Source organism: Ascaphus truei, chromosome 3, assembly GCF_040206685.1.
Source record: "Ascaphus truei isolate aAscTru1 chromosome 3, aAscTru1.hap1, whole genome shotgun sequence".
Taxonomy (NCBI): domain Eukaryota; kingdom Metazoa; phylum Chordata; class Amphibia; order Anura; family Ascaphidae; genus Ascaphus; species Ascaphus truei.
In genome coordinates this window covers 114,332,808-114,346,851 of record NC_134485.1, presented here as the reverse complement: position 1 = coordinate 114,346,851, position 14,044 = coordinate 114,332,808, and the positions used below count along the sequence as shown (strand labels likewise).

Genomic DNA, 14,044 nt, shown 5'->3' with positions numbered 1-14,044 from the left:
CTGACTGCACGGCTGATTGAGGATCGGGGAGCGTGTATCCCTCACAGATTGTGATGGACAGTGCCTGCAGTGTCAGTAAAAATGCCAGAATAAAAGTGAAAGTTATGATAGTTGGGGACCTATTTCATGTCCCTAATGAAGTGCAGGTGAGTAATGGTAAATGATAGTTTGTGGTGTAACAATTCATAAGTGTATGTATATAACCACCCTTGGTACATACAATGAAATGAATAATAAATGGTAGTAATAATGAAGGACAGTGATCCTTGGGTACTATCCTACTCCAGAGACTGGACTAGCAGGGAGTATGAACCAACTCAAAAAGATGAATAAAATGTTCCTTGTTGTTCAGAAATATCAGAGAGAGTAGTGGGATGTCAAATGAAAGGTGAAAACATGAACCTCTCATTCAATCCTCTAGGTGACAGTGTCCCCAGGGTATATATCCACCTTGCTTCTTTTTTCAAAAGGTCTATGTCCCAATTTCCTTTCCTGATGCCAGGTGAGTATTTATCAATGCCGATGAACTTAATGGAGTCAGTGTTCCCATTCTGGCACATATTTATATGCCTAGACACAGGGGTGTCAGTTTTATTCCTAATGGTGCACAGGTGTTCAAGAATCCTCTGTTTGAATTCTCTCCTGGTCTTCCCCACATATTTCTTGCAACATGCACAGATCCCCAGGTAGATGACCCCTATGCTAACACAGTTGATAAACTTGCGTATATCATACGTTTTTGTATCGTCATGGTTGGAAAATGACTTGGTCACCATAATATTTCTACAAGCTTTGCATCTTTGATACGTATAGGTACCAAGTGGTTTTGGTGTGAGCCAGTTACCCACCTGGGGATCAGTGTAGTGGCTATGTACTAGGGAGTCCCAAAGGTTCCTTGCCCTGCGGCTCACCATCGACGGATAACTACACACTGCCCCTTGAATGTCTGGGTCTGATGTCAGTATATGCCAGTGGCGTTGGAATATACTCCTGGTTATGCAATGACCAATGACCTCAGCTGATATGACATGGATCTAATTGCATTCTATTCACAGGTATGTTCTGATGCTGTGCAAACCCTGTGTAAAAGACTGAATCTGGCCTTGTAGAATTGATATAAGTTAGTATGTTTGAATGTAAAAAGTGTTTTTTTTCCCCCCTCTTAACTCTGTGCTGTTAATTGACCAAATGGAACAAGCTGACCGATTGGGGAGGGGGAGGGTCATGTGACTGTTTTTTCTGTATAATACCAACACCTTTGCTGCATTGGGCAGGGACTGCATTAGGCAGTGAGGCATTTAAAGTGAGCTTTTAAGTGATAAATACAGTTAGACTATAGTTTGACTAGAGGTGACTGGGGACTGGATCTTTCTGCAAACTCTTTCACTCAAGACAACAAACGGTAAGCTATTCAGTTCACACTATGATCCCATGCTTGCTAACCTGCCTATTTCAACCCTCCACCCCTTTACAATTTATTTACTGCAGCCTCTCCCAAAACTGACTGCACAATACACTGAAACCCTGAACTGACTCTAGCATTGCAATACAGCTAAACATTTGACAAGGAACAGGCACACACCTGCTGTTAGTCTGCTCCCACTCACTCTGCTCACAACAGTTCCTTGCAGCACTGCCTACCTCTGGCATCATGAACCTACTATGTATTTTAACCTTTTTCTTTCTCCTGGCCTCATGGAGATGTTACTCCCTCTATCCACTACAAACTCCTCCATCCTGGCCCACACCCAACATCACCATACACCCTGGACTACTCAAAAGCCTTGCACTATCTACTGAATGTTGGTGGAGAACTCTAAAAACCAGCACACCAACCACTGCTCACTCTAATGGCAAACACCACAAATCTACAACTTGCAAACAACTAACCAAATTTCTACTCATACTATTACTCTCTTTAGCAGGTGATATTGAACCTAACCCAGGTCCTCCCATTTCAGCTCTGTCCCATGCCCCTGAGAATTCCACCTTTAAATTCCAAAAAGGGCTATCTGTCGCCCATATAAACATCCGGAGCCTGCTGCCCAAACTGGATGAACTAAGGGCATGGTGCCTTATGCATAAACCTAAAGCCATCATTCTTACAGAAACATGGCTATCCCCTAAAACCCCTGATGCACATATTGCCATTCAGGGATACTCCATTTTTAGGAGAGATAGGTCAAAGAGAGGAGGAGGGGTGTTATTTTATATTGCAGACATCTTACAATTTACACTGTTAAATTGCTCACCAAGCCCACCCTCTTTTGAAACTCTAGTTGGCAAAATCTGCCTCCCCTTTTCTAAGCCCATCTTGCTCGCTGGCATCTACCGCCCCCCTAAAGCCCCTCTAAAATCCCTGACTGATATCACCCAATTTCTTGGCTCCATTTCCTCTCTGAATGAGAAGAGTGAGCTGCTAGTTCTAGGGGGTTTCAACTTCAATTGGCTTGACCCTAAAAATCACAAAATCCAGATACAACTCAAGTCACTTAACCTATCACAACTCATTTCCCAACCCACACGGATAAACCTGAATTCGCATAACCATTCCTTGCTAGACTGGATTCTCTCCTCAAACCCCAGTAGAATCCAATCCTCTGGCATCTTTCCTGATATTTTCAGTGACCATGCAATAGTGTACTGTGTAAGGAAAATTAAACCGCCCCAATCAAGCCCTAAAGTTCTCCTCACTAGAACATTTAAAAACTTTAACCCACAACAGTTTCTGGATGACCTTACCAACTGCCCATGGCACAGAATCGATTTAATTCCCGACCCCGATTCTGCGCTCGACTATTTCCAATCCGAGTTCTTAAAACTCTGCGATACCCATGCTCCACTACGCAAAATAAGGGTACGGGGGGCCCACCTTCCATGGGTTACAACTGACCTTATAGCACTCTACCAGTTCAGGGATGCCTTGTGGAAAAGCTACAAAGTAACTGGCACTACCAAGGATCTCAATCACTACAGATGCATGCGGAACATGTGCACAAGGCAAACAAGACATGCAAAAGCACAATATTACTCTGACAATCTCCACCAAAATACATCAAACCCAGCTAACTTCTGGAAGGTTATCAACAATATATTCCAGCCTCCTAACCATCAACAACCAAGTAATATCACTTAGGGGGATATTACTCTGACAAACCTCACTGACATTGCAAATGCATTCAATGATTACTTTGTGGGGTGCGCCACTAACTTATTAGCGAAACGCAGCACAAACCCCAAACATGAATCTCATTCTGGGAGTATCCCCACAGTCCCACCCCCTCCCAACACTGCCCACAATTTTCAATTTGGCCCAGTATCTGAAGAGGAGATTACACAAGCGCTCCTCAAACTAAAACTAAGCAGCCAATGTGGACCCGACTTACTACAATCTAGGTTCCTACAACTTGGTGCCCCAGCCATTGCCAAACCAATTGCGTCCATAGTCAACTCTATCCTGTCTGCAGGCCATATCCCTAAGACCTGAAAAACTGCCAGAGTTGTCCCAATCTTCAAAAGTGGGGACAAAAACACTGTCTCAAACTACAGGCCAATCTCACTTCTCCCAATTCTATCCAAAGTTATGGAAAAATGTGTCCACTCCCAATTAAGCGATTTCTACACCAAGACACATTTCCCTAGCCAATTCCAGTCTGGGGTTCGTCCCAAACACTCCACCGTAACTACCGTGCTAAAAGTTTGCAATGAAATCCAGTGTGGAATGGAACGGGGACAACTCACTGGTGCAGTATTCCTAGATTTTGGAAAGGCTTTTGACACAGTTGATCATGTTATCCTGCTTAACAAACTCCAGAGCTCTGGAATAGGGAAACATGCTTTAAACTGGTTTCAGTCCTACACTGGCGACACACTTTATTCGAGCTCGGCTAGTCCCACGAATTCGGGTATACCCGGGTGTATTGAGGTTTGTGACTGTTTTCTGCCCGAGTGCATTGGGTTATTTTCCAGGCAGGGATTGAAGCATTTTATTCCCGCTGGCTGCAATACTGCACAGTATATATATATATACTGCATTACAATTCATGAATTTATGCCATCTGGTAGACACGCGAAGCGTTGCAGCCTATTAAATCCTAATCATGATCATTTAACAGATCAGCCGCCCGTCAGCCAGGCATGAACCCAGGCTGGGAAGGCAAACGCAACGGGGCTTGTCAGAGGTGAGGAGCGGCGCATTCCAGGTATCTGCCAGGTACATACTGGGTATTTGCTCGAATAAAGTGTGTCGGTGCAGTACCTATCAGGAAGATCCCAACATGTGTCCATCTCAGGCTCTAACTCCAACCCCCTGGATATCACCTGTGGTGTCCCGCAAGGCTCTGTTCTGGGGCCCCTACTCTTCTCAGTGTTCATTAATGATCTTCCCACAGCTTGTAAGGAAGCCTCAATACACATGTATGCAGATGACACAATCCTATATGCACAACCATAGCCTCTCTGACCTTCAACACATACTTCAGTCTGACTTTTTGAGACTCGAAAACTGGATTTCCCAAAACAAACGGATTTTAAATACAGACAAGACTGTAACAATGGTATTTGGGACCAAGACTAAATTTGTAAAGCTTCCAGTGACTGAGCTCCTGATTAGAACCAAAGCTAATACCACCCTAACACCTGTCACTAGTTTTAAATACCTGGGCTTATGGTTTGACTCCCACTTAACATTCGGGATGCACATTGATACCCTGACAACCAAGACCTATGCCAAACTAGGGGTACTTTACAGGAACAAATCCTCCCTAAGTCTCCTGGTCAGAAAGCATATTGCACAGCAGATGCTAATGCCAATTATTGACTATGGAGACATAGTATATGGCTCGGCTCCTCAAACCCACCTTAGCAAACTTGACACCCTCTACAATTCAATTTGTCGTTTTGTTCTCCAATGCAACTATAACACACATCCCTGCGAAATGCTCAAAGAACTAGATTGGTCATCACTAGAGTCTAGGCGCAAAATTCCCCTTTCCTGTCTCACCCTCAAATACTTTCTGGGCAAGCTACCCAGCTACCTGTACAAGCTCCTCACCCCTACCACATGCAGCACCTATCACCTGAGATCAGACTCCAAAAGACTATTCATGGTCCCAAGGCTCAACAAAGTATCCGGACGTTCCTCCTTCTCCTTCCGTGCACCCCAAAACTGGAACAACCTACCAGAGACTCTCATATCCACCACCAGCTTAAATTCTTTCAAATCTAAGGCTGTCTCACACTTTAATCTGGTCTGTAACTGTTTCATACGCTCATAATATACATTTTCTTTAACTGTGCACGCAATGTCTTGAATATAATGTATACCTTGTTCATTTATGTAACTGTACTTGTAACCATGTATTATTTGTTTTACTCTGTGCCCAGGACATACTTGAAAACGAGAGGTAACTCTCAATGTATTACTTCCTGGTAAAATATTTTATAAATAAATAAATAATAAATATAAATAAATAAATAATTGGCTGTTGTACCCACCAATAAAACGTATAATTCTCTTCTTTGTCTGTGGTGTCTTTTGTTTGAAGAGGTCAGCCCGAGGTGTAAATTTGGCTCTTTTGTATGCCCTCCTGATCACCTTTTTACTGTACCCACGATCAATTAATCTATTTGTCATCAATATTGCCTGTTTTTCTAATTCTCCACTGTCACTGCAGTTGCGTTTTAACCGCAGGAATTGGCCTACTGATATGCCTTTCACTAGTGCCCTAGGATGATGGCTACCAGCCTGAAGTAGGCTATTGGTGGCTGTCGGTTTTCTGTAAATGGTGGTACTTAGTTCGCCATTAGCTCCTTTTCATTTCATTTCCTACTGTTTCATTATGTTTTAAGTTGTATTGTATGCTTTATTCTTTCCTTTAGCCTCACATTGCTCTGCACTGTGGAATATGTTGGTGCCATATAAATAAAATATAATATTAATAATATTCTTCTAATGAAATGGAAATTGAAGAAATACAAATGAAGAGCTAAGAAGGAAGAGAGGTAGGTAAAAAAATATGTTCATTTATTTGGCATAATAGCCAAAGCTAAAAAAAAACAGCAGCTGAATCCTCTGACATGTTTCCCGCCTCTGGGGCGCTTTATTAAAGAGTGATTCTAGTATGGTAAACAGTCCTATAAGTAGTGTCCACCCTGTGGACAGGTGAACCATACACCACCTCTAATCAACCCAATCCAATAGGAAAGAAGTAACATTAGATACAAACTGGCCAATGAGGGTTCACGAGGCCACCGGGAGGCAATGCCCCTAACAGGATTACATAGAAAAACATCATATACATTAAAGGATTAAGAAAAAACATATGTGAACAGAAGAACTTCCGGTACCACTGCTCTCTAGAAAGACACTATCGCCACAGCTTTAACTCTCAGCCTAGAAAGTCATGATAGTTTATAAATGTAGGCATAAATGCCAAACAAGTGTGTTACAAAGGCTAACCTTTGATGGATTAAACCGTGGCCACAGAGGTAATCCAGAAATTAGGGTCACCGCAGTATATCATACATAAACATTTAAAACCGAATCTAATCACCAAACATAGTACACAAAGATATAGAATAATACACCTAATCCTGTGATGTCATGTAAAACAACGACATCCCATAACTCTGCAATAATATACAGATAATAAATTGCTGTCATGCTGTAATGGTAACAGAATCCTTACTAAATAACTATAAATTATTAAACTCATATGTTTATAATCTTCCATAAATATGATAGAAACAACAGGAGTACACAATGTGTACAAAAATTACAAAATCTTCTATGGTAGATTATACAATGTAGCACAATTGGTAAATCTAACTACTTAACTACACCATTAAGTGTGTTGTATTTTCATTATAAATACCAAACCTATGTTATCCTCCAAATGAATGAATAATAAATCGTCTCATGTACATACGGTATTCTAATACACGTATTAACTTAATTGCATGGTTAATAAATGACATATCAATCAGAAAGCTAAATGCTGATAAACATAGATCGAACATCATGATAAAAACAAACTGTATACTAAAGAACAGCCACAAATTTACCTATAAAGTAATTTATCCATAACTTAAACACATGATACCATAAATGTACTGTAGCATCAATGAGAGAAACAAGCTAGATTGTAAGTTCTGACATAAAAGGATATACCATAATGTCCAATGATGAGTGATATATAACCTCATATGATATAGTCCATCAACATGGAACATGTTGTCTATAAAAAAAGTGTAAGTTCCCAATCCACAATTATACCCGATGGGTGTAAGGTGTCCATGCTGAATATCCAGAACATCTCTCGTCTTTTGAGCTTGTTTAAACTGTCACCCCCTGAAGGGGGGGCTTGAACATGCTCAACAACCGATAAGGAGAAGCCATGGATAACCACCCATGGGGCATCTAGAAAAATGCCTAGAAACCGGATGTAGAAGATCACCTTTTTTAATGCCACGAAAGTGTTCCATAATCCTCTTTTTAAGAGGTCTAATCGTCCGTCCTATATATGTCTTGTGACAACCTAAAATAGAGAACATAATGTGAGAACATAATGTGAGAACATGTCACATAGTTAGCGGTCTATAAAAAAGGTTATAGCTTGGTGATTGCCGGGAAAAACGTATGTTAGCCAACTACAATGTTAGCTTCTGAAACCTCTACACCTATGGCTTGGCCAGGATAGGACCTGAGCAGGCAAGATCCGCTCTAAAATTCCAAATAACCAACATAAAAATCCGGCCGATGAATGATGTACTGAGCAGGCGATGGGCTGCACGGCTAGGACAGAGCTTCTCAAACCCGCACTGCACAGCCACATGTAGAGGTAGCAGCAGCAGTGCGAGAGTGAAAGCTTCAAATAAGCAAGGAAGGAGGACTATGTGTTGGCGAGCAAGCATGGAGGAGAAAGGAAAGGAACAGACTGTCACCCATTGCTCCCCCTGTCATCCAGTGCTACCCTCTGTCAACCACTGCCCCCTCTATCAACCACTACACCCCCATCATCCACATCCCCACATGTCATCCTCTCTCTCACCATGTGTCACCCCTCTCCCCTAACCAATTTTACATGCACTCTTCCCCCTGTCCATGTAGCACCCCCTCATCCCTCTCCACCATTTGTTACCCACTCTCGCCCCCTTTCTCCACTCTCCTCTGTGTCAATCCCTCTTCCCCCTCCCACATTTGTCACCAAATCTTTACCCTCCCACATGTGTTACCCTCTCATTCCTCTCCTGCATGTGTCACCCCTATCATGTGTCACCCCCTTTTCCCCTTCCCACATGTGTCAGTGTATAGTGTTGTCAGGTTGTACTCTGTGTCAGTGTATGCAAAGCAAAGATTTATATTGTTTTTTGTTTGTGTTTTGTGAAACTGTCAGGAGGTGAGAGACTGGAATTAAGTGTAATTATAGTACATCCTTATTAAAAAGCACCAACGTGGCCCTTTCATTACTGTTATGTCTTTACTCGTGTGCATGGTGGATCCTGTCTAAGTTATAGTTCTATATTAATTCCACATCATTATATAACTCATTATGATACTTTCCAAGGATATAATTAAGGTCCTCACTAAATTTAAGATGCTCATTTAAAAAATAGACTCAGTAGACTGGACAATTCATAAGTATGTTACAGCATATACAAGTAAAGGTTCTCAAAAGGATTATTCCTTACACAATATTGCAGTATGCAAAAATAAACGTTTCCTGAATAAATTACTGAACACTCTGCACAGATGTAGCCCAGAGGAATATCACCCTGTGTGGGAAAATAAACAATCCCGTCTAAAAATAATAGCTTTCCAAAGAAAACCAATGAAAGCATGGGATAATATCTCAGACAAAATGTTTACTTATTTTATAATTTTTTCGGCTTATTGTTGTAGTAAATGATAACAAAGACAAATTAAATCACTGGTCCTGGGTACATTTATTCAATTCAAAGTTCTTGAACATTGGACTAGACCCTATTCTTATCTGCCATAGTCCCCCCTCTCTGAATTCCACCAATGTTCTGTGTTGGCAATAAATGAGCTTGACAGTGATATAAGAAGGTTTGTCACAGAACCTCATGCTTTTTCTAAGATGAGTGACTTTCCCCTAATAGCAATGTTGAATCATTTCAGACAGGAGAGACATGGGATTTCTTTTTTCCCCCATGAAATATTGGCATATTCTGTACACCTTTCCTCCCTCAATTGTTAAATCATTTTTTGCCTTGCATAAATTTCAGGTTTTCTAGAAATATTTCAAACCTCAAATAAACTTGCAGAATACAATTTTGTTCTGAGCAGTATCAATGGGATTCACGAAGCTCCAATGCGGGTTTTTGCCCAGCAATTCAAGTCAATCACAGTTAACGCAGGATATCAATGTGCTAACCCTTATTGGAGTGTATTAAATCTCCCTTTTAGGGACATCTTTGATTTGTAATGCATTATGCATCTCATACAGCAGAACCACGTCAATTTTGCAACAAGTAGGAATTTTGTTGCCTCTCCTTCAAAAGGATGCTAAATTATTATTATTATTATTATTATTTTTTAAACTGCATTGATTTGTAATAGTATAAATAATATACAAACACAATGTTAAAAGTAGAGGGTGGTACAAGTTTTTAGAAATAGTGCGAACAAAAAAATGGAGGAAAGCGGATAGAATGAAGAAACTAAGACAAAGAGAGATTTACTGGATCCATGCATTCCATACCATGTCCCCTTCCAGGCCTTAACCTTGAGATAGATCTGGCAGCTTTTTTAGAAGATTAGTAGTTTTATCTATTGTGCTATTTTTAGATATATATCTCATAGAAATGTATATTGTATTTTTATCAGGTTTAGGTTGATATATTTATCTGTCCATACCAAAATCTAAGTTATGGACTTATGTGTTTATGTGCATATTTCAGCTAGCACATGTGCATGTTTTTATATGAGCATATTATACTGAACATGCAGATACATTTTATTGGATCACATTGGATTTAATTTTCCATTATAATTATATTTGTATTGGCTAAATGAGTAACTATTTTATGCATTATTATGAGTTTTAATATATTTTAGTTTTGGTGTTGTAAGGGTAGTTGGAGTGTGTTTTACATGCATCGTATTACTGCTTGGATATATCCACAATTTGCCACATTTGCGACTAATTAAGTCAACATGCAGCCATTATTTAGCGTTGGGAGAAGACCTCAGACGAGGAAAAAGCGGAGCACTGCAGTGGGGTGTTGCACAGAAGAAAACGGCACACCAATAATAAAAAAATCTAATTTATTGAGTGACTGCGTGAGACATTATTTAGCGTTAATATGTATTGGTCAGAAGACTACATGATATATTCTGTTAACTTATTTTTGACACCCGTGCTATATCAGCACGCATTCACATACAGGCATACCCCGCATTAACGTACGCAATGGGACCGGAGCATGTATGTAAAGCGAAAATGTATTTAAAGTGAAGCACTACCTTTTTTCCACTTATCGATGCATGTACTGTACTGTAATCATCATATACGTGCATAACTGATGTAAATAACGCACTTGTAACAGGCTGTATAGTCTCCCCGCTTGCGCATAGCTTCGGTACAGGTAGGGAGCCGGTATTGTTGTTCAGGACGTGCTGACAGGCGCATGCGTGAGCTGTCGTTTGCCTATTGGACGACATGTCCTTACTCGCGAGTGTACTTAAAGTGAGTGTCCTTAAACCGGGGTATGCCTGTATACTTATACAATTTATTTATTTAGAATGTAATGTTGGAAAATGTTGCACACCAATAATCAAAATAAATATACCGGTGCTACCGGCGCTCTCTACCTAGATAAGGGAAGTCCCACTGCAATCCAGGTACAGGATAAACAAAACAAGGGAAAGTAGAGGCTCCACGGATTTTATAAATGCAATAATTTATTGAGGTCAAATAAAGTGTCCAACGTTTTGGCTGTCATAACAGCCTTTGTCAAGGAGTGGCATGTGTCTGGACCATAGGGTCCACTTTATATAGTCAGTGCAATAAATAACAGTCCAGATGATTTAACTAATAGCCCAGGTGCATCCCATAATTTGTGTCATGTGTCTTCAATCATCTCCTCATTGTAATCACACGAATAGCTGCAGGACTAGGTGTCTTGAATCATCTCCTTATTGTAATCACAGGAATAGCTGCTGGAACACAACGCTGCCCCTTATATCCTAATTTTAGTGCCTCCAGGCTTAATTACATCTGATCCTGTTATTGCGAGAGTATGACAGTCCAATTCAGACGCAGAGACTCCCGCTGTTTTTATCCCGATGGGCTATTAAGTCTCCTTACTGAGACTCGATGAGCACAAATGACAAAAACAAAGTGCTGCATCAGATTTAGGGGTGGCAGCGTGACCAACCATGATCTGTATATACAGTATACGAAACACTACCATACTAATAAATGCAGCATATGTTTGGTAAACAAAAATACAGTGATATAATCGTAAAATGTTTGACCAAGTAACAGACTACATATCCGTCAATGCAGAGACCTGTTAATGTCAATAAGTCCAATAGTCAAAGAGAGTCAAAGAATGCGTGGCACACTGAAGTCTGTCATTGTGATTAGTGATGGTCTTCAAGCCTGTATCCTGTATCTTAGAGGAGGTCAGGTCCCGTAAACGTGCTGAACAGGAGCAATGGAGAGCTTCTATTATATTACGAACTTTTTCTCTTAATTTTTTCATTACGTATATTATATTCACTCCTGCTCTGCGCTATATCAGAACACTTTAAGGCTTTTAAAAGCAAGTTAATAATACCCCCCATAGCTATGTTTTTTTTTTGCTTTCTGTAAGTGTCTTGTCAATAGCGTTTGGATAGAAAGAAATACGAAAAAATGTTAGAGAAGAAAAACTGTTTAATAAAGCTGTTCCTTCAGCTTTGTGCAGTTATTATTTTAGAATGTTCCAATAAATAATATAAACTCACACAATGGTTGCAAATACTCGTCCAATAAGCAGCAAGTGCCTCCAGCAATTTAAACAAAATGGCAAATGTCATTATTTTATCAAAAATACTTGGCTATTTTATTACCAGAAATATAGAATGGTACATTGTACTATACAGTAGAGCAGTTAAAATCTGCTGTTTCAGTTAATCTTAAGAGTTATTTTTTGATAAGATTTAAGTAAGGCATTTTGTAATATGTCTCACAATATTTCATGTACGCTTGCTAGAGGAAGTGTATTTTAAATACAAAACTCTTCAGACTTAATTATGAAAGACTGGCTGTAAAACTGGAGCAACGCAGGGAACAACACTTCCACAAAAAAAATGAAGAGAAGCAAAAGGAAACAGGATCGGGCGCTTTCTTTCTTCTCGTTTATATATATATATATATATATATATATATATATATATATATATATATACAGGAGAAAAAGGAGCCCAAGAATATATATATCTATATGTATATATATATATATATATATATATCAAATGGAAATATTATTGTGTGCTTATTTGCATGTCTTAGACAGGTCTGCAACCCTGCCTTTCACCATTGTCACCCAGCATGCAATGTTTCCACTGCAGCAAGGTATTCTGGGAAATGACATGCAAATGAGCACACAATGTGTCACCTTTTTCTTCAAAACCATATGACATGGTCCCCTATAAGCTTATGTCTGCTACATTTCACAGCTTTAAAGCACAGCCTGGGTTAAGATGCATAGCCAGTAAACATCAGTGTGAGGCTGGTTTTACTGGCTTTGCAATTCGAAGCTTGGGATACTTTTCACCACACTTAGTTAAGTTATGGTGGGTGAAAAGTGACGAGAGAGAGAGAAGAGAGTGAGGGAGAGAGAATAAATAATAAATACTTCAGTATTAGGTCATAGTTTTTTTATTTGGACTAACAATTTATGTCATACTGTATGACGAGCTTTCGAGAGTTCTTCTCTCTTCCTCGGGTCAGCAATACTGGTTTACAAAGGAATCTATGGCTAAAAGAGTGGTTAGGAAAGCAAAAAAAATCCCAGAGATGTAGATAAGGGTGGGTGAGAAAGGGATGCTTGATGACATTGGAAGGGTAATAAAAATGTGACACAACATGGAGGGGGAAGGGGATGCTGTGGGTGGGGGGGGGGGGGGGGGAGAAAGGTGTGGATAAGAACATTGGCAGAGAGGCAGGCAGGATAATTACAAACAATTGTGATAGTGTGTTAGAAACCCCTTATCTGCATTAAGTCATCTTGTTTTGGTGTCAAAGAGTCTTATCATTCTGAGTTCAAATATTTTCCGTTCTTGGGTGCGTTTAAACATTCCATTGAGCATTTTCATTTTTAAATCATTTATGGAATTAACTGGTTGTGAGAAATTATGTCCCGCTGGTGAGCAGTATCTTCCTTCTTTGTGGTGTTGTATAGAGTGTCTGTGCCTATTCATTCTGTCTTGAAGTTTTTGGCTGGTTTCGCCATTTGTTACATTGAATCATATATACTACATTCCTGGATGTGCAGCAGTATGATCCTTTAACATTGAGTGTTCCATGGTTGTGACTGGCTGTGGGATCTTGGCATATATGTTTGCAGAGTTTGCAGTGTGTGTTCTTGCACGGTTTTGTGCCATTATCAGTGTATTTAAGTTCGCTATGAAGTTTTCTGTTGATTAATTTCTGTTTGAGGTTTGGTGGTTGCCGGAACGCAGAATGGGAGGTTTGGGGAAGATTTCATTTAATGTCACATCCTCTGCCAGCATCTGTTGCAGATCTCTGATAATTTTTCGTATTCTCTCTAGGGTAGGGTTGTATGTGGCCACTAGTGGTATGTGTGTGGTAGGTTCTTTCTGTCTTTATTGTAGCAGGTGTTCTCACGGGGCTTTTAGTGCAGATGTAATTGTTCTGGCAATAGTCATAGGCTTGTATCCCTTCTGTCTAAATGATTTGTCAGGGTTGCGAGATGTCTGTTTCTGTCTTCAGTGTCAGAGCATATGCGGTAGTATCGTATAGCCTGGCTGTGTATGATACCTTGTTTTGTATAAGTGGGATTGAAGCTG

General features: G+C 40.0%; 1 protein-coding gene across 1 annotated transcript in view; it reads right to left on the bottom strand.

The window, feature by feature from the left end:
- The window catches only part of PTCHD1 (patched domain containing 1), a 256,961-nt gene that overhangs the window by 70,086 nt on the left and 172,831 nt on the right, over positions 1 to 14,044 (bottom strand). The window lies entirely within an intron of this gene.